This window comes from Furipterus horrens, unplaced genomic scaffold, assembly GCF_987537825.1.
Source record: "Furipterus horrens unplaced genomic scaffold, mFurHor1.1.pri manual_scaffold_13, whole genome shotgun sequence".
Classification (NCBI taxonomy): domain Eukaryota; kingdom Metazoa; phylum Chordata; class Mammalia; order Chiroptera; family Furipteridae; genus Furipterus; species Furipterus horrens.
In genome coordinates, this window is record NW_028327183.1 from 37,842,478 (window position 1) to 37,862,471 (window position 19,994).

At 40.7% G+C, this 19,994-nt stretch overlaps 1 pseudogene; it reads right to left on the minus strand.

Moving 5' to 3' along the window:
- Positions 1 to 11,784: 11,784 nt before the first annotated feature.
- Positions 11,785 to 13,247, minus strand: LOC149994578 (elongation factor 1-alpha 1 pseudogene; annotated as a pseudogene).
- Between the last annotated feature and the right edge of the window lie 6,747 nt (positions 13,248 to 19,994).

Consider the following 19,994-nt stretch of genomic DNA (forward strand, 5'->3'; position numbering starts at 1 on the left):
GTAGGTAAGGGATTTGAAATTCAGGGAAAAAGATAATCAGATAAAAGCTGCAGTATTCTTTCATCTGTGTCTGGGCGGTGGTCTTTGGTCCTGGGCAGTGGTCGTCTCGCCCTGGAGCACAATGGCTCAGATACCATCTTGTTTACTTGCAGTCCTCCTGAGGCACAAAGGTGGAACTGTTACAGAGTGGGGGTCTCCAAAAATCCCCAGAGCCTGCGGGTTGGGGAATGGGGAAAAGGGAACAGCTTTTAAGATGTCTTTGCATGACTATGGCTAGTAACTAGTGTCTCAATTATGCAAATGGCTTTGGTTCTTCCAAGGCCCCAAGAAGATGGGAGGGGTTTTGACCATGGAATGGTGTGGAAAGAGCATATAGAGCCTGCACAAGTTTCTGTGAATGGTCAGAACTGGTTACCGGGCCCATTACGTCACAGGATGCAGTCAGGGATTTAAAAGTAGGCAGTAGACATTTTGGCTAGAACACCATGCAGCTTTGAAAGGAGAGAACTCCATGGGGCTTTGAGAAAGGAGAGAGGAGATCCATGTGGTTTGCAAGGAGGGCAGAAGAGAACTCCATGTGGCTTGGAAAGGAAAGGGAGAACTCCATGTGGTTTACAAGGAAACTGGGAACTCCACATGATTCTGCTTTAAGAGCTGGATAGTACTGCAACACAGGCAAAACCTCCCCAATCAGGATTGAACAATTGGGAGCTACTGGTAAAACTGAACTATCTGGGAAGGAGTGTTAGAAACAAGGACATAGTGACTCCCAAACCAGTAAAAAGTCATTAGTAACAAAGGGCAAATGTAATTAGAGGGTCTCTGAGAAGGGAGCTGACAGCACTGGCATATCTACAAACCACAGAAGGGGCATTTAGATAACCGTGTTAGATTGTAACTCAGGAATAACCAGTAATGGAGAAACGGGGAAGAAGGAGAGGGGAGGGGGAGCTAATTGCGTTAGGGCGGGGAAGCTAATTGCTCTCACTTTAGGGCAAGGAAGATAATCACTTTAGGGTGGCAATTTCAGGGTGGAAAAGATAATCACTTTAGGGTGGCAATTTCAGGGTGGGGAAGCTAAGACTATAAAACCAGTTTCCTTTGTCTACTTGGTGTGCACATTCTCCTGGCTGTGAGGGTGCGCCGGACTCTGCAGACTCGTGAATAAAGGCCTCGTTTTACTGCTCAAGTCCTGTGTCCCAGTTTTTATTGTGAGCGTTTCTCACAGTAGGAAGACTGTATCTCTGACTTACTAAAACTAGCCTGGTTTGGTAGGGGGAGGCAAAACTATGTGTTTGTGGGTGTTTTAAAGAAAATAATACTTAATGGCAGAAATCCGCAAATAATCTAAATCTATATAACCATTAAATAAACAATTTTTTTCTTTTTGTTACAGAACCCCTGGGCTGCTCCAATTGAAAACAAACCCACGGGCTCTTTAGTTAGGGGCCCGATTGCCCGCCGCCAAAATTATAACTCTCAATACCAGAGTTTAGTGAAAAGAAAAAGAATAGTTTATTTAACAGTTATATAGATTTAGTTATTTGCGGATTTCTGTTGTTAAGTCTTATATTCTTTAAAACACCCATAAACACATATTCTTGCCTCCCCCTACCAAACCAGGCTAGCTTTAGAAAAGCTAGAGAAACCGTTTCCCTACTTTCCAAACACTGTTCAGCTTTACCAGCAGCTGCCAATCACTCCCCTGATTGGGGAGGTCCTTTCTGTGCTGTGGTGCCCTCCAGCTCTCAATGCAGGACCGCCTGGATTCTCAGCCTCCTTGCAAACTGCCTTCTTCCTGCAAACCACATGGATCTCCTCTCCTCAAAACCGCATGGGGAGAGCCTCTTAAAGCAGCCTGGAGACCCCTTCTCCAAACCACGTGGAGAAGGCCCCTTCACCAAGCCCCATGGAGGGGGCGAGGGGGCGAGAGCAAGAGAGAGCTTGAGAGAGAGAGAGAGCTAAAATGTCCGCAGCTGCTTATATATCCCTGACTGCGTCCCTCTGATGCAGTGGGTGGTGCAAACAGTTCTGACCATTCACAGAACCTTACGTAGGCTCTGTGTGCTTTTTCCATACGGTCCCCTGGTTCAAGACTCCTCCCATCTACCTGAGGCTTTGGATGCATTAAAGCCATTTTGCATAAGAAAGACACTAGCCACCAGCCTCAGGCATGTGGAGGCATTCTAAAAGCTGCTTCCTTCTCCCCATCCCCCAGCCACAAACTGGGGATTTTTGGACTCCCTTGTTTCAGTTACATTTTCACCAAACTCTGGTATTGAGAGTTATACTTCTGGTGGTGGGTGTAAGAAACAAGGACATAGTGACTCCCAAACCAGTAGAAAGTTGTTAGTAACAAAGGGCAAGTGTACTTAAAGGGTCTTAAGGGCAAATGTAATTAGAGGATCTCTGAGAAAGGAGTTGACAGCACTGACATATCTACAAATCACTATAGGGGCATTTAGATAACCTTGTATGTCTGGGTCAATAAAAGCAGTTCTGGGCAAGTGTCCCTGAGGAGAACCCGCTGGAGAGAATTTGGAAAATTGGGATGTGTACTGTTGTTATCCTATGACTAAGAAGATGTTGATTTATTATTGTAACACTGTTTGGCCTGAGTGTGTTTTGGATAGTAAGGAAAGGTGGCCTGTGAATGGTTCCCTGAATTACCATGTCATTAAGCATTTGAAAAGGTACTGCCAGCAATCAGGAAATTGGGAGTGCATTTGTAGAGTTGTATAATAATGCCTTAAGAGAGATGGAGGACTGAGTAATGGTGCAGAGGAAAAAAGTTGTCCCAAAGCTTCTTCCTGAGAGTAAAACACCAGAAGAAAGGGAGAATGAGTAAATAACCCTCTTTAATGCTCTGAATCCAGGGGACAAAGACTCGCAGTCAAAAGGAGCTGTTTTGGCACCAAACTGCACCCAGGTATAGGTGGTTTCTGCGGCACCACCCTCTCCACAGGTGGGACTGGCTTCCACATTGCCTACCCCTCTGCAAACTCAAGGGACTTTCCTCCCACCACCCCTTTTGGTTACGGCTTCTGAGGTGACCGCAAAACCAATGACTCCACCCCTGCAGGAGGAGGAATGGGTCTCCCCCACCAGACCCGGCATGCAGGCTGTGGATCAGACACTGAGCCTCATGGGTGCAGTTATTTTGGGTAATCCACGTTAGTGCTCCACCATGGTGGATGAGTCACATGGGTTTCCCACCATCCTGAGGGTGGTACGTACAGATGCCACCATCTTTGAAGATGCTGCATCATCTTTGAAGTGGGCAAAATGGTGGGTTAGGTATGTTCTTCAGGTAATGTGCTTTGTTTGCAAAATGGTATACAGTATGTCTAGACATTCAGATCATTGTTACATGACAGGCTGTTTGCAAGTCTAAGCTTCTGAAAACTGCAGGATGTCTCTACAAATCTAGGGAACTTTTAGCTGCCAAATACTGAGTTTGAGTATACAGTAGTCCCTCTCTCTATCGCGGTTCACTTATCGTGTCTTCACTGTTTCGCGGGATTTTTAAAAATATTATATTTAATTATTTATCGCGGGTTTTTTGCTATATCGTGGGATTTTGCGGTACTGTATACATATGTTAAAGTTACGTAGGTTTAAGAGTGTGGAATATGTTTTAGAACACAAGTAGTGTTTATAAAAGTGTCGGAAAGGTTAAGGGACTGGGGATGGTTTATAAGTGTGTGGGAAGGGTTTATAGAGCCTTAGAATGTATATAAATACTAAAATAAATGTAAGGTTCCTACTTCGTGGATTGTCACCTATTGCGGGGCGTCTAGAACGTAATACCCGCGATAAGTGAGGGAATACTGTAGTCCTTTACAGTGTGAAAAAGAACAAGAATTGGAAATGGGTTATGATTAAATCTGAATGGGTAAGTATATGGAAATATTGTGAAAGTTTTTAAACGTGGGGAGAGGAAAACTCAACTACTTGTGGTTTGATTTTATGGTTACTGTACTGCTGTATTGGTTTCAGCCAATAAGTCCTAGGAAAGGTTGTCTGTAGATTGGTGAGAGGGCACGCCTCTGCCAAAAGACCGATTGGTGAACTGGTAGGCAAAAAGGGTGCCTCTGTTCTGTTCTGGAATTCTTTGTATTGGTATTGGCCAATGAGACCTAGGAAAGGTCATTTGGAATGCTCTGTATTGGTATTGGCCAATGAAACGTAGGAAAGGTCTTCTGTGTTTTTGGATTGTTGCTCTGTTTATGCTCTGAAAGGAAAATTGAGTTTCTCAGAGAAAGTTAAAACTTCACATGCAAGAGAGTGAACAAAAGAAAGTATAAGGCATGGAAATGCAATTTTAGTGAATATTAGAAGGACAAGGATTTTCCTTCACACTGTGTATTTTTCTCCCTACCTGATCCCTCCAGAATTTGGTAATTTGAAGGTGTAAGTAATGACATTAGGTTTCTTTGCATAAAACTAATAAGACCAGTTGTTAATAGAGGTTTTGTTAACCAAAACTTTGACTGGAATGTCATGCCTGAAGGAGACATGCTTAGGCTCTGGTTGTGACCAGAAAGCACTGAGGAAGTGTACTTGACTTTTGAAGGTAATAAAAGCCCATGAGGGAAAAGCCTGGCACCTTGGTTGGTTGTGCGGTTCGTGGCAGTCTTTCCAGGGAAGGAACAAAGGTTGCTTTCCTAAAAGATGGCTAAAAGAAACCTTAAGGTAAATGGAAAACATGAAAGACTTGGAAAAAGCAGGTGTTTACAGGCAAGGCTGAATGACAGGTGTGTGGCTCAGCTTCTGAGCTCTGACAGGCAGACTAACAGTCAACATGAAGGTTCCTTGTATAAGTTCCAGCAAAGCAGACTTAAAGATTATATGTGATTAATCACTGCTCTTGTTGTGTTTATGCAAACGAACAGGTTAAATTAAAACTGGACTTAATTTAGTCTCTATTACTGACAAGAAGGGTAATCTTAAGGAGAAAAATCATGACTCAAGGAAAATCACAATGCTCATTGGTAGACTATAAACTAGTGCAGCCAGCTGTCTATAAAGTTTATTTTCATTTAAAGTTTTTCATTTGAAAGTTAAACCAGTTCTGTGACATTATCAAAGATGCTTAATTACAGGCAAAAAGAATGTCAAATGCCTTGCAACTAGATGTCTTCCCCATAGGACAGTCTTGCAGATTTAAAGACTGGTGTGTGAATTGTGGTGTGTGAATTGTTTTGTGTGAATTATCATGTGTGTTATTTCTGTTCTCATAGGGAATAAACCTATAATCTCATTCCCTGAGTGGTCGTCTGTACATATAGGTCTCACTTAAGAAGCCCCTCTGCATCGCCACCTCCTGAGACCCAACGGTTTGGCTGAACTAAATAGTTGGGGTGGTGAAGTATGGGGTGGTCTTCAGGATTCACTTTAAAACTGGTTTCTCTTTTCTGTCCTAATGGCTTGGACAGAAAGGGTCCAGAGGTCTGAGAGTGGGGAAACCTAAAATATTCCTCTCAGCCCAAACTAAGTATAGTGGGCAAAAGGGTTTTGGACACGTGTGACATGCCTTGTACACCTTCCTCCAAAGAAGCCATTTTTTGGTCATCTAGTAGTTATGGTTTTAATAACACCTTTTAACCCTGTTTTCAAATCTATTGCCCCCAGAATACGACAGGATGCCAGCTTGTCCAACATTGCCAACCCCTGGAAACCTGGTATGTTGCTGCCCAGAAACAGCCAACTGACCTGGACTCTACAAGATCCTTCCCCATGTGGGAAGGCCTCCCTCCCCAACACCCCCACTTTTATTAGGGATTTCTAGACCCAAGGGTAGGTAGGATGACAACCATGTCCAACAGGGAGCAGCTAGAGGAGCACAAGACTTTTGCCCATTGTCCTTTATAAGATTATAAAGTGTCTTAAGTCTCAGAGAAGGGAATTGTTACAGAGTGGTGGTCTCCAAAAATCCCAGAGCCTGCGGGTTGGGGAATGAGGAAAAGGGAACAGCTTTTAAGATGCCTTTGCATGACTATGGCTAGTAACTCGTGTCTCAGTTATGCAAATGGCTTTGGTTCTTCCAAGACCCCAAGAAGATGGGAAGGGTTTTGACCATGGAATGGGGAAGAAAGAGCATATGGGTCCTGCGCAATGTTCTGAGAATGGTCAGAACTGGTTACCCTGCCCAGTATGTCACAGGCTATGGTCAGGGATTTAAAAATAAGGTGGCAGCCATTTGCAGGGAGACCGACATGTGGTTTGCAAGAAGGCAGGAGAAGAAATGCCACACAGTTTGCAAGGACATAGAAAAAGAGCACCATGTGGTTTTAGAAGAAAGGAGAGATCCATACAGCTTTGAAAGGGCAGAGAGAGAACCATGTGTGATCCAGTGCAACATGGCATATGTTTTCCTGGACTGTTATATGGAGGCTGATGACATCATACCCCAGATCCTGAAGGAGACAGCTGACAGATAAAAAATGGGGAACTTCTGGGCCTGTTTTTGGCTTCTAGCCTTTTGGAGAGCAAGGGAAGTGCTGGGTTCCGTGGGAGAACAGGTCTCTGAGCAGAAGTGCTCACTGCCCTCCCCAGGTTGAAATATTGTAAATAAAGACCTATTTTCCTCAACATTAATTGTTGGATTTTACACCAAGGTGCCACGTGAAAGAACCCCTTTTCACTCTGCAACACCCTCATTGTTATTGTTATCATGTTAATTGTTGTTAACTATCCTATACCCACCTATATAAAAGAAGTATGTGTCTATTCATTTTACCTTTTATCCAATCTTAGAGATTTCCTTGCTTTGCTTTCTCCTGCCTCCATAATCTATCCAAGAAATTTCATGTAACCCCCTTCTGTCCTTCTGCTTGATTCTCATAAATTAAAAAACTGGTAAAACAGCCATTTTCTGGAGCATTTGCTCAATCCATTGGGATTTTGCTTCTTGGCATTTGTCATCAGTTTGGCTCAAATAAACTCATAAAAATTCTCTCCAGGTTTGAACAGTCTTAAAAAAGATTTTATTTTTATAGAGAGAGAGGAAGGGGTAGAGAAAGAGGCAGAGAAACACTGATGTGCGAGAGAAATATCTATCAGTGGCCCCTTGCATGCCCCCAACCAGAGCCTGCAACCCAGCTTGTACCCTGACTGGGAATTGAACTGGTGACCATTCACTTTGCTCAACAATACACAACCCACTGAGCCATGCTGTTCAGGGCTAAACATTTTTCAGATTGACATTTACTGAACATAAAATTTCTAACTAAAAGTGGTTCATAGCAGATAGTAATGTCCTAGGCCTATAGCCTCCTTGACAAAGGTCAGTCTTTACTTTAAGTGAGCCTGTTTGTTGTCTTTTTGCAAGTAGGATAGTGATACAGAGAGATCTTATCAGTTACTGGGAAGAAGTAGAAAGGGACCATAGGAGGAGGTTGCCTGAGGCAATGGTAAACAGTCTAGGGTGGGGTTGGCTGAGAAGCTGAATGCCTCCAGAACACAGGGAATTATGAACTAGAAGATTTGAAATAAAAGAAGAGCTCTCTGAGGACTCACTGGATCTCTTTCTTCTATGCCTGAATGATGGTGCTGCAGCTGCCTGCATTTCCCAACAGACAGTATTTTGGATGGGAAGAAACTAGGCACAGCCTAGGATCAGGCTGGCCTGGCAGAGGGTGGCATGGTTATTCTTTGAGTGTTCTAGAGGAAATGAGCTCAGAGGCAGAAGCCTGCCATTCTTCCAAAATCATGTAGTTTTTGTATCTTATGTTGTTTTAGTTTGTTAACTAACCCTATAGAAATAAGATAATTAAAACTAATAGGAGGAAATGATAGGAGAACTCAGGTGTTAGAGTTTAGCCTTAAAAGATAGGCTTAACTGACTACTGCCTGTGGAAAGCTGTTATTCCAAATTTGTGAAGCTTTTGTATAAAGACTTCTTTCTTTTATCACCAAACATTTGCCTCTGGTATTTTGCTTAGAGCAGCGGTTCTCAACCTGTGGGTCGCGACCCCTTTGGGGGTCGAACGACCCTTTCACTGGGCTTGCCTAAGACCATTGGAAAACACATATATAATTACATATTGTTTTTGTGATTAATTACTATGCTTTAATTATGTTCAATTTGTAACAATGAAAATACATCCTGCATATCAGATATTTACATTGTGATTCATAACAGTAGCAAAATTATGGTTATAAAGTAGCAACAAAAATAATTTTATGGTTGGGGGTCACCACAACATGTGGAACTCTATTAAAGGATCACAGCATTAGGAAGTTGAGAACCACTGGCTTAGAGGATGGCGGCAGGCAGCAGGACCCCACTTGCTGTTTCGTAACAGTAGCATACCTTTTAAATGTCAGAGTAATCATTTTTCCCAGACTGCTTGTTACTGGACAGAGACTGGACCTGGAGTGGGTCTGCCTTAGGCCAGCCGGTGGTGTGTGGATTCTGACTTCATGCAGGAAAGGTTTCACAACACAAATCCAAGTGATTCCAAGAGTATATGTATTAAAACTTGGGATAGTGAAACAAAGGAAGTGCTTAAGGCAGAAGAAGCAATAGGAGAGAGCCTGGGCAGGGGTTCTTTGGCTTTTTAAAAATGTTATAGAAAAGAAGTGGGACATGCTGGGCTGTGTGAACTCACTAGAAGTAAAAGGCAGTGACAGAAGTGACTCAAGGCTGTTAGGTCATTGTTAAGTCCGAGAAAAAGGGGCCCTTGGAGGCAGGTTCAGAAGGGTAGCTTGGGATGAGTTGTCACTGCCCACCACTCTTCTGGCTGTAAGTCTTGTGGGGGCTGTTAGGACTTAGGAGAGAGTAGGGATACACATCTAAGGGAGAAAGGTATGGTATAGGGAACCACTCCTTGTGGTTTCAGGAATTGTAGCCCAAGTAGTGAACCAGGTTCCCCCAGAAGGCCTTTAAGTCTCAGTGGAAAACTTAAAGGCTGTGTGGCAGACAGGACCAAAGGCCACTCAGAAGGTTCCCATGGGAACTGGGTTTAAAGAATGCATATTATGCTTTAGAGCTTGCTCTGCTTTTCTTAACTCTTAGTTAACTATAAACAATCTGTAGCTAAAAATATATGAAGCCTTGCACTTGATGTGAGCATGGTGTCAGGATGTTTAGCAGACCCTGACACAGACTGGTCACTGTTCTCTATATTGATATCTGTAATCAGTAACTGTCAAATATAACCCAAGCATCTAAAAGCTTATTGATGATTCATAAATCTTGACCTTGGGTCTCCCAAATCCCCTCCTCAATAAAAGGCATGGGAGACAGAAGTTCTGGGCTCTTCTCCATTAGAGAGATTAGCTGCCTCCCATTCCCCCCAGGCAAAATTAAGTGTCCTGGATAAATCTGTTCTGCCATGGTCATGAAACGTCTGCTGGACAGAGTTTCCAACCAAGCCAGGGTATGGGTGTGCTCTAGAAGGAGCTTACTGTGGTCCTTTGCCTTGAGGCTTTTTATCTTTCTTAGCCAGTGGGAATCCTAGGGGAGGTCTTAGTGGGAAGGGTCTTCATAGAATAGTCATTGACTTTCCAGGTGTGTCCTTCAATATGTTGATTCATCAAAATGTGTGTATAGCGGGGTCAGGGTTAATTTATGCTCAGTTTCATTTTTAAAGTGTATCATTGCAGAGTGACCAAGACAGAGGCCAGTCTGCCCTAAGATGGTCTGGATGTGTAAACCATTAGCTCCTAAGTGTCCTTGGTTATGAAAAATAAAACCTTGTGATTCATTCACTGGCTATAAATTGCTCACATTGTTTGACCTTGTGTAATTATTTTGTCTTAATTTTCTTTATTCCACAAGTCAAATAATTTTTCTAGCTTATTGTTATTCTGCCTTACCCTCAGTGCACAACCACTGCACTAGAACATGAGACCACAAAACCCTCATTGTTATCTTGTTCCCCAAATATCATCCTCATGTGCTGATAATTATTAACTATGCTGTACCCACCAATGTAAAAGAAGTATGTCTTTGCTTTACTTCTTTTGTAATCCCAGAGATTTACCTGCTTTGCTTTTTGCCATTCCCTTAGTCTTTTACCAGTGGATTTTATGAATCCCACCTTATGTCTTCTTTTATTCTAATGTGTAAAATCAGCTGCAAAACTGGCATTCTTGGGAGAATTTTCTAAATCTTTTGGGATTTTGGTTCCCTACTGTTGTCATCAATTTAGCTCAAATAAACTCATAAAAATTCTCTACAGGTTTGGTTGTTTCTCACATCAACACTTTCCATAGATACTGTGTTTGTGGGTCACTGTGTTACTAGGTGCTTGGATTTTAATACTCCACATCTTGGCTATTAACTGTGCCCTTGGTAATATGTTGTTGTGACATTTATTTCACTAGCAAAGGGTTATTCCCCAACCCCAAAGATAGAAATTAAGGGAGGAAGTGAAAAAGATTTTTTTTAAAAAAGGTTTATGAAAAACAAGGTGGAGGGAAAGAAAGAAAATAGGGAGCTTGGTGGAAAACACACTAATGAAGAATATGACTCCTTGAATTACTGTCAGATCTGGCTTACACAGAGCCAGATTTTTCATGCAGGTGCATTATAAATTTCTTTGCTTTCCAGGTTACAGAGTGGAGCTCTGTGGGGAGTACCTGAAGAGTCTTTAAATTTATCTAAAAGAGGCTTAACTGAAGAGCATTCTTATCTGTTTAGGAGAGGCTCAGCCTGTCTCAGTTATGTAAGGAAAATAATTACAGGAGAAATAATCATTGGAAAGGAGGAGGTAAGATTATCATTATTAATGAGTGATAGGGGTGTAGGAGTATGTAATCAGAGGCTGAAATTAATAGGACTTAATAAAAAAATAGAAGAGGCACTTTATTTTCTCCTACAACTTCACTTGCAATAAATATTATGAATGAAGGTTTGTTTGTTTTTTCCCCCTCTGATCCTAGATGAACTCCTGGATGAATTCAATGTCTTCAATCACTTTTAAAAATTTTTTAATTTTATTAAAACATCAACGACATATTTCACAGACCTAGAACAAATACTCCAAAAGTTCATATGGAACCAAAAAAGACCCTGAATAGCAAAAGCAATCTTTTTTTTTTTTTAACTTCCAGCATCATTTATTTTTCCTAGAATCTGGATACAATTTACTATAGCAAGACAATACTCAATACTATTTAAGCCTCATTTTAGGTTCTTTTAAACTATCTCAGCATTTGTAAATGTGAATCCACATTTCAGTAAAGATGGAAACTAAAATCAGACATAAATGTACTCAATATTGATGTTAACTACAATTCTTTTATATGTAACATGTGGACTTTAAAAGAGCAGAATTTGGCCTTTATAAACTAGCTTACACATAAACATTTATTTTATTTGTCCTAATCTATTTAGTGTTGCACCAGAGCCCCACCCACAGCTCTATGTAAATAGATTTCTCCTGTAAGGACAAGTGAAAAAGTCCCCACCCAGAAAAAAAAATGCTAACAGAATTACCCAATTCTAAATTATCAGCAGATATAACACCAGAAACATATTATGAGATACTCTTAAGTCTTTTAACCCAAGTAATATAAAAGTTACAGTGTTGATCACAAGAACACACAGGTTTCTCATTAAACTTTGTTTTAATGGGTCTCAAAAATTCTGTGACAGATTTCGGTCAAGTTGTTTCCATTAAAAAGTACTGATTTTAAAAACTAATAACTGCCACACACACACAAAAAACAAATGGTCCACAAAATTCTTTCCTTCTGAAGGTTTTACAATGCACTGTAATCATTAACCAGTCCTTTACTATTAAACTTAAATGGCCAATTGGGACAAACAGTTCTGAGAGCGTTCTTCCACCACTGATTAAGACTGTGGTGGCAGGTGTTGGGGATAATATTCATTTAGCCTTCTGAGCTTTCTGGGCAGACTTAGTGACTTTGCCAGCTCCAGCTGCCTTCTTGTCCACTGCTTTGATGACACCCACAGCAACTGTCTGTCTCATGTTTGTGAACAGCAAAGCGGCCCAGAGGAGGATAGTCAGAGAAGCTCTCAACACACATAGGCTTGCCAGGAACCATATCAACAATGTCAGCATCACCACATTTCAAAATCTTTGGGCCATCTTCCAGCTTTTTCCCAGAACGACGATCAATCTCCTTCAGCTCAGCAAATTTGCAAGCAATATGGGCTGTGTGACAATCCAGAACAGGAGCATATCCAGCACTGATTTGGCCTGGATGGTTCAGGATAATCACCTGAGCTGTGAAGCCAGCTGCTTCCATTGGTGGGTCATTTTTGCTGTCACCAGCTGCATTGCCACGACGAACATCTTTTACAGACATGTTCTTGACATTGAAGCCCATGTTTTCCCCAGGAAGAGCTTCACTCAAAGCTTCATGGTGCATTTCAACAGACTTTACTTCAGTTGTAATGTTGACTGGAGCAAAGGTGACCACCATGCCGGGTTTGAGAACACCAGTCTCCACTCGACCCACAGGGACAGTACCAATACCACCAATTTTATAGACATCCTGGAGGGTTAGACGCAGAGGCTTGTCAGTTGGACGAGTTGGTGGCAGGATACAATCCAGAGCTTCAAGCAATGTGGTTCCACTGGCATTGTCATCTTTACGGGTGACTTTCCATCCCTTGAACCAAGGCATGTTAGCACTTGGCTCCAGCATGTTGTTGCCATTCCAACCAGAAATTGGCACAAATGCTACTGTGTCAGGGTTGTAGCCAATTTTCTTAATGTAGGTGCTGACTTCTTTAACAATTTCCTTGTATCTCTTCTGGTTGTAGGGTGGCTCAGTGGAATCCATTTTGTTAACACCAACAATTAGCTGTTTCACACCCAGTGTGTAAGCCAGAAGGGCATGCTCATGGGTCTGCCCATTGTAGATACCTGCTTCAAATTCACCAACACCAGCAGCAACAATCAGGACAGCACAGTCAGCCTGAGATGTGACTGTAATCATGTTTTTTATAAAGTCTCTGTGTCCTGGGGCATCAATGATGGTCACATAATACTTGCTGGTCTCAAATTTCCACAGGGAGATATCAATGGTGATACCACGCTTACGTTCAGCTTTAAGTTTATCTGAGACCCAGGCATACTTGAAGGAGCCCTTGCCCATCTCAGCGGCCTCCTTCTCAAATTTTTCAATGGTTCTTTTGTTGATCCCACAACATTTGTAGATCAGATGGCCAGTAGTGGTAGACCTGCCGGAATCTACGTATCCAATGACCACAATGTTGATGTGAGTCTTTTCCTTTCCCATTTTGGCTTTGATTTAGTAGTGGTGGTTTAAGCCAGGCAAAGAAAGAAAAATACCATATGATATCACCTAATACAGGAAACTAAAGAACAACACAAACAAAATAACTAAATAGGACAAAGAGCAGAATAGCATTCAATAGGGGGGAGGGGGGAGGGAGAGAAAGGGGATAAGTAAGGGAAGGGTCTAGTCAAGGAACGTGCATAAATGACTCATGGACATGGACAACAGGGAGGAATATGATTGTGGGAGAAGGGGTGGGCTGGGTGGGGGTGAGAAATTGGGGATAAATGGGAGAACTGCAATTGAAAAACCAAAAAATAAAAATAAAAATAAATAAAATAGTTTTTAAAATTTTATTTACTTATTTTTAGAAAGAGGGGAAAAGAAGGAGAAAGAGAGGAAGAGAAACATCAATGCTTGACAGAAATATCAATTGGTTATTGACATCCCCAGACCCCAAGAACCCCTACCTCACCTGTAGCTGTCTGGGAGATAACAGGGTGTTTCAGGCTGAAAATAAACTAAACAACGTCTTTCTTTGATCAGCCTGTTACACCTGCAGCTGCCAGATAGCCAAATGGCTGACAAAGCTCACAAAAAAACCCTTTCACTTTCTCCTATGAAAGCAACTCCCTTCTCCCCTGGAAGGTTGGAGTCCTGACTACCTGTGGCAGGTTTCCCCACTTGCTGGTCTTCCCGCTTGCTGATTCTCCCAATAAACCTCTATCTTCCTGCTCACTGCATCTTAATTGTCATCTGAGCGACTCCGTTTTTACAGTTATCTCTTGCTCACCCCCAACCGGGAACCTGGCCCACAACCCAGGCATGTGCCCTGACTAGGAATTGAACTGGTGACCTTTCGGTTTGCAGGAAGACACCCAACCCACTGAGCCACACCAATCAATGCTTCAGTCACTTTTAGATCAGTTTTATCTTAGTAGTTAAAATATCTTAATAAAAATGTTCACTGTAATAATATTTTGTTTAAAGAAAAAGAAACCTTATTTTCTTCTTGTCCAAATCTAACTATCATTATATAATAATTATTGGTTAGGTCAATATGAAGTTTTTATATACTAATTATGTAGATTATTTTGATTCAATCGAAGTACATTTCTTAAGTATATTTTTGTTTATCAAGAATTTTATTGGTTTTCTTTGCACCTATTATTAAGTTTAGGAGATGTTCCAACTGATAAGTCTTTTTTTCAATTATTCAAACATCTAATGAGAATCTCTCAATCCTTCATTCTGTGGCTCCATACAGTTGTCCTGAAACTTACTTTCATTGTTTGCTTGAATTAGACTCCTGTTTCCTGGAATTGAGTTCATTTTTGTTAACTTTTTTATTTTTGCAAAGTTCTTTTACCAACATTTTCCTTAAGATTTATTTATTTTTCTTTATTTTTATTTTTTAAAATGTATTTTATTGATTATATTGTTAAAACAGTTCCAATTTTCTCCCCTTTACTCCCCTCCACCCAGCATCTCCCTCCCCCGGCAATCCCCCTCCCCAAGTCCATACCCCTGGTTTGTAAAAAATAACTATCCCTCCCTCTCAGATATTAAAACCCTTTGTAATCTTGTAAAGGACAATGGGCGAAGGTCTCAAGCTCCTCTAGCTGCTTCAAGCTGGACATGGTCGTCGTCCTACCTACCTTTGGGTCCAGAAAACCCTAATAATAGTGGGGGTGTGGAGGGGAGGGTGGCCTTCCCACATGGGGAAGGATAGTGCAGACTCCAGGTCAGTTGGCTGTCTCCGGTCAATGGCGTGCTTGGTTTAACAGGCTGGCATCCTTGTTGTGTTCTGGGGGCAACAGATTTGGCAAAAAGGGTTAAAAGACATCATTCAATCCATAACTACTAGATGACAAGAGGCAGGGATTAATTTTTCAATGTTCCATATTAGGAGAAAGAAAAAAAGAAAAAGAAAAAAAGAGCTTCTTTGGAGGAAGGTGTGCTAGGCACATCTCACCTGTCCAAAACCCTTTTGCCCATTATACTTAGTTTGGGCTGAGGGAAATAGTTTAGGTTTCCCCCCTCTCAGACCTCTGGGCCCTTTCTGTCCAAGCCATTAGGATAGAAAAGAGAAACCAGTTTTAAAGTGAATCCCACAGACCACCCCATTCTTCACCAACCCAGCCATTTAGTTCAGCCAAACCATTGAGTCTCAGGAGGCAGCGCTGCAGAGAGGATTAAGTGAGGCTTATGCGTACAATCACTCAGGTAATGCGATCATCAGCTTATGCCCTTTGAAAACAGAAAACACATGTTATTTTATGTAACATAACCCACAAACAAGTCTTTAAATCTAAGACTGTCTTATTGGGAAGACATCCAGTTGCAAGGCACTTGACATTCTACTTGCCTGCAACTTGAATATCTTTGATGATGTCACAGACATGGTTTAATTTTCAAGTGAAACCATATTTTAAATGAGAAGAAACTTTTAAGACGGTAAGTTGCCCTATTTTATAGTCTACTACTGATCATTGTGATTTTCCTTGAATAATGATTTTTCTCCCTAAGATTACCCTCCTTGTCTTTAAAGGGACTACATTAAGTCCATTTTTAATTTATCCTGTTCATTTGCATAAACATAACAAGAGCAGCAAATGATCACTTATGATCTTTAGTTCTGCTTTGCTGGAACTTACCCAAGGAATATTTAGGGTGACCCTCAGTCTGTTCTTCAGGGCACAGAAGCTGAGCCACATATCTGGCATTCATCCTTGCCTGTACACACCTGTTTTTTCCAAGTCTTTCTGGTTTTCCATTGTGCCTTAAGGTCCCTTCTAGCCATCTTTCAGGAAAACAACCTTCGTTCCTTCCCTGGAAAGATTGCTGTGAACCGCACAAGCAACCATGGTACCAGGCATTTTATCTCGTGGGCTTTTATTACCTTTGAAAGTCATTCCCCGTTCCTCAGGGCTTTCTGGCATCAACCTGAGCCCAAGTATGTCTCCTTTAAGCATGACATTCCAGTCAAAGACTTGATCAAAAAAATAAAGAAAAAAAAAAGGAACCTCTATTAACAACTGTTCTTATTAGTTCTATGCAAAGAAACTTATGTCATTACTTACTTGTTTAGAATGCCAAACTATGGAGGGATCAAATAGGGAGAAAAATATACAACATGAAGGAAAGTCTTTGTCCTAATATTCACTTAACTGGCATTTCCATTCTTCATATTTTCATTTTTCCCCCTCTAAAAATAATTTTTTGTTTGTTTTTCCATTACAGTTGTCTCACTTTTTTCCCCCTCTTGCTTCCCTGCACCCTGCCACTCCCTTCCCCCACATTTAGTACCCACTCAGTTGCCCATGTCCGTGGGTCGTTTATACATGTTTTTTGACTTGACCGTTCCCCTTCTTACCCCCTTCTCTCCCTCCCATCTCCCCCCTTGTTACTGTTAGCCTACTTCTTGTTTACATAGCTCTGGATCAATTTTGCTCATTTGTGTGTGTTAATCATTAGTTTCCTGTAATAGGTGACAGCATAGGGTATTTTTCTTTTGTTGCCTGGCTTATTTCGCTAAGCATAATTTTCTCTAGTTCCATCCATGTTGTTGCAAATGGTAGAAGTTCCTTCTTTCTTTCTGCTACATAGAACTCCATTATGTAAATGTACCACAGTTTTTTGATCCACTCATCTACAGATGGGCACTTAGGTTGTTTCCAGCACTTGGCTATTATAAATAGTGTTGCTATGAACATTGGGGTGCATAGGTTCTTTTGAATTGGTGTTTCAGGATTTTTCGGATATAATCCTAGCAATGGAATTGCTGGTTCAAAAGGCAGTTCCATTTTTAGTTTTTTGAGGAAATTCCAAACTGTTTTCCATAGTGGCTGCACCAGTCTGCATTCCCACCAACAGTGCAGTAGGGTTCCCGTTTCTCCACATCCTCTCCAGCACAAGTTATTTGTCGATTTATTGATGTTAGCTATTCTGACTGGTGTGAGGCGGTATCTCATTGTGGTTTTTATTTGCATCTCTCTGATGGCTAGTGATGTTGAGCATACTTTCATATGTCTATGGGCCCTCTGTATGTCTTCTTTGGAGAAGTGTTTGTTCAGGTCTTTTGCCCATTTTTTAATTGGGTTGTCTGTCTTCTTGGTGTTGAGTCGTATGAGTTCTTTATATATTTTGGAGATCAATCCCTTGTCTGAGATGTCATTGGCGAATATATTTTCCCTTATGGTTGGTTTCCTTTGCATCTTGCTGATGTTTTCTTTAGCTGAGCAGAAACTTTTTAGTTTGATGTAGTCCAATTTGTTTATTCTTTCCTTTATTTCCCTTGCCTTAGGAGATATATCAGTGAAAATGTTGCTACGTGGGATATCTGAAATTGTCCTGCCTATTTTTTCCTCTAGGACTTTTATGGTATCACAGCTTACATTTAAGTCTTTGATCCATTTTGAGTTTATTCTGGTGTATGCTGTGAGCTGGTGGTCTAGTTTCATTTTTTTGCATGTCCCTGTCCAGTTCTCCCAACACCATTTGTTGAAGAGGCTCTTTTCACTCCATTTGATGTTCTTTCCCCCTTTGTCAAATATTAGTTGACCATAAGAACCTGGGTTTATTTCTGGGCTCCCTATTCTGTTCCATTGATCTATATGTCTGTTTTTATGCCAGTACCAGACTGTTTTGATTACCGTTGCCTTGTAGTATAGTTTGATATCAGGTATTGTGATTCCTCCTACTGTGTTCTTCCTCAAAATTGCTATCGCTATTAGAGCTCTTTTTTGGTTCCATATAAATTTTTGAAGTATTTGTTCTAGGTCTGTGAAATATGTTGCTGGTATTTTAATAGGGATTGCATTGAATCTATAAATTGCTTTGGGTAGTATGGACATTTTAATGATGTTGATTCTTCCCATCCATGAGCATGGTATATGCTTCCATTTATTTGTATCTTCTTTAATCTCTTTCTTCAGTGTTATGTAGTTTTCTGTGTACAGGTCTTTTACCTCTTTGGTTAAGTTTATTCCTAGGTATTTTATTTTTCTTGTTGCTATGGTAAATGGGATTTTTCTTTCAGTTTCTATCTCTGAGTTTTTATTGTTGGTGTATAAAAATGCCTTTGATTTCTTAATGTTGACTTTGTATCCTGCTATTTTGCCGAATTCACTTATTAGGTTGAGTAGTTTTTTTGTGGAGTCTAAAGGATTTTCCATGTACACTATCATGTCATCTGCAAATAACGACAGTTTTACTTCCTCTTTTCCAATTTGGATGCCTTTTATTTCTCTTTCTTGTCTGATTGCTGTGGCTAGAACTTCCAAGACTATGTTGAATAGGAGTGGAGAGAGCGGACATCCTTGTCTTGTTCCTGATCTCAGGGGGAATGCTCTCAGTTTTTGCCCATTGAGTATGATGTTGGCTTCAGGTTTCTCATATATGGCCTTTATTATGTTGAGGTATGCTCCCTCTATTCCCATTTTGCTGAGAGTTTTTATCATAAATGGGTGTTGTACTTTATCAAATGCTTTTTCCGCGTCTATTGATATGATCATGTGGTTTTTGTCTTTCATTTTGTTTATGTGGTGTGTCACATTTATTGATTTGCGAATATTAAACCATCCTTGCATTCCTGGGATGAATCCTACTTGATCGTGGTGTATGATCTTTCTAATGTGTTGCTGGATCCGGTTTGCCAATATTTTGTTGAGGATTTTAGCATCTATGTTCATCAGCAATATTGGTCTGTAGTTTTCTTTCTTTGTTGTGTCTTGACCTGGTTTTGGAATTAGGGTTATACTGGCTTCATAGAACGAGTTTGGGAGTCTTCCCTCTTCTTGTATCTTTTGGAATAGTCTGAGGAGGATAGGAGTTAGTTCTTTCCTAAATGTTTTGTAGAATTCACTTGTGAAGCCATCCGGTCCTGGGCTTTTGTGTGCTGGGAGTTTTTTGATTACTGCTTCAATTTCGCTAGCTGTTATTGGTCTATTCAGACTTTCTGCTTCTTCTTGATTCAGTTTGGGCAGACTATAGTTTTCCAGGAATCTGTATATTTCCTCTAGGTTGTCAAATTTCTTGCCATACAGTTGTTCGTAATAATTTCTTATAATTCTTTGTATTTCTGTGGTATCAGTTGTGATTTCTCCTCTTTCATTTCTGATTTTATTTATTTGGGTTCTCTCTCTTTTTTTCTTGATGAGCCTGGCTAAAGGCTTGTCAATTTTGTTTATCTTTTCAAAGAACCAGCTCCTACTCTTGTTGATCTTTTGAATTGTTACTTTAGACTCTATGTCATTTAATTCTGCTCTGATCTTGATGATTTCCTTCCTTCTACTTGATCTGGGTTTTGCTTGTTGTTCTTCCTCTAGTTCTTGTAGCTGTAGGGTTAAATTTTTTATTAGAGATTCTTCTAGCTTTTTTAGGTAGGCTTGTATTGCTATGAACTTTCCTCTTAAGACTGCTTTCGCTGTATCCCATAGGTTTTGGGTTGTTGTGTGTTCATTATCATTGGTTTCCAGGAACTTTTTGATTTCTTCCTTGATGTCATTGTTAACCCATTCATTATTTAATAGCATGTTATTTATTCTCCATGAGTTTGAATGTTTTTGAGTTTTTTCCTTGAGGTTGATTTCCAATTTTAAGGCATTGTGATCTGAGAAGATGCTTGATATAATTTCAATTTTCTTGAATTTGTTGAGGCTTGTTTTGTGTCCTACCATGTGGTCTATCTTTGAAAATGTTCCATGTGCACTTGAGAAATATGTATATTTTGCTTCTTTGGGGTGTAAACTTCTATATATATCGAC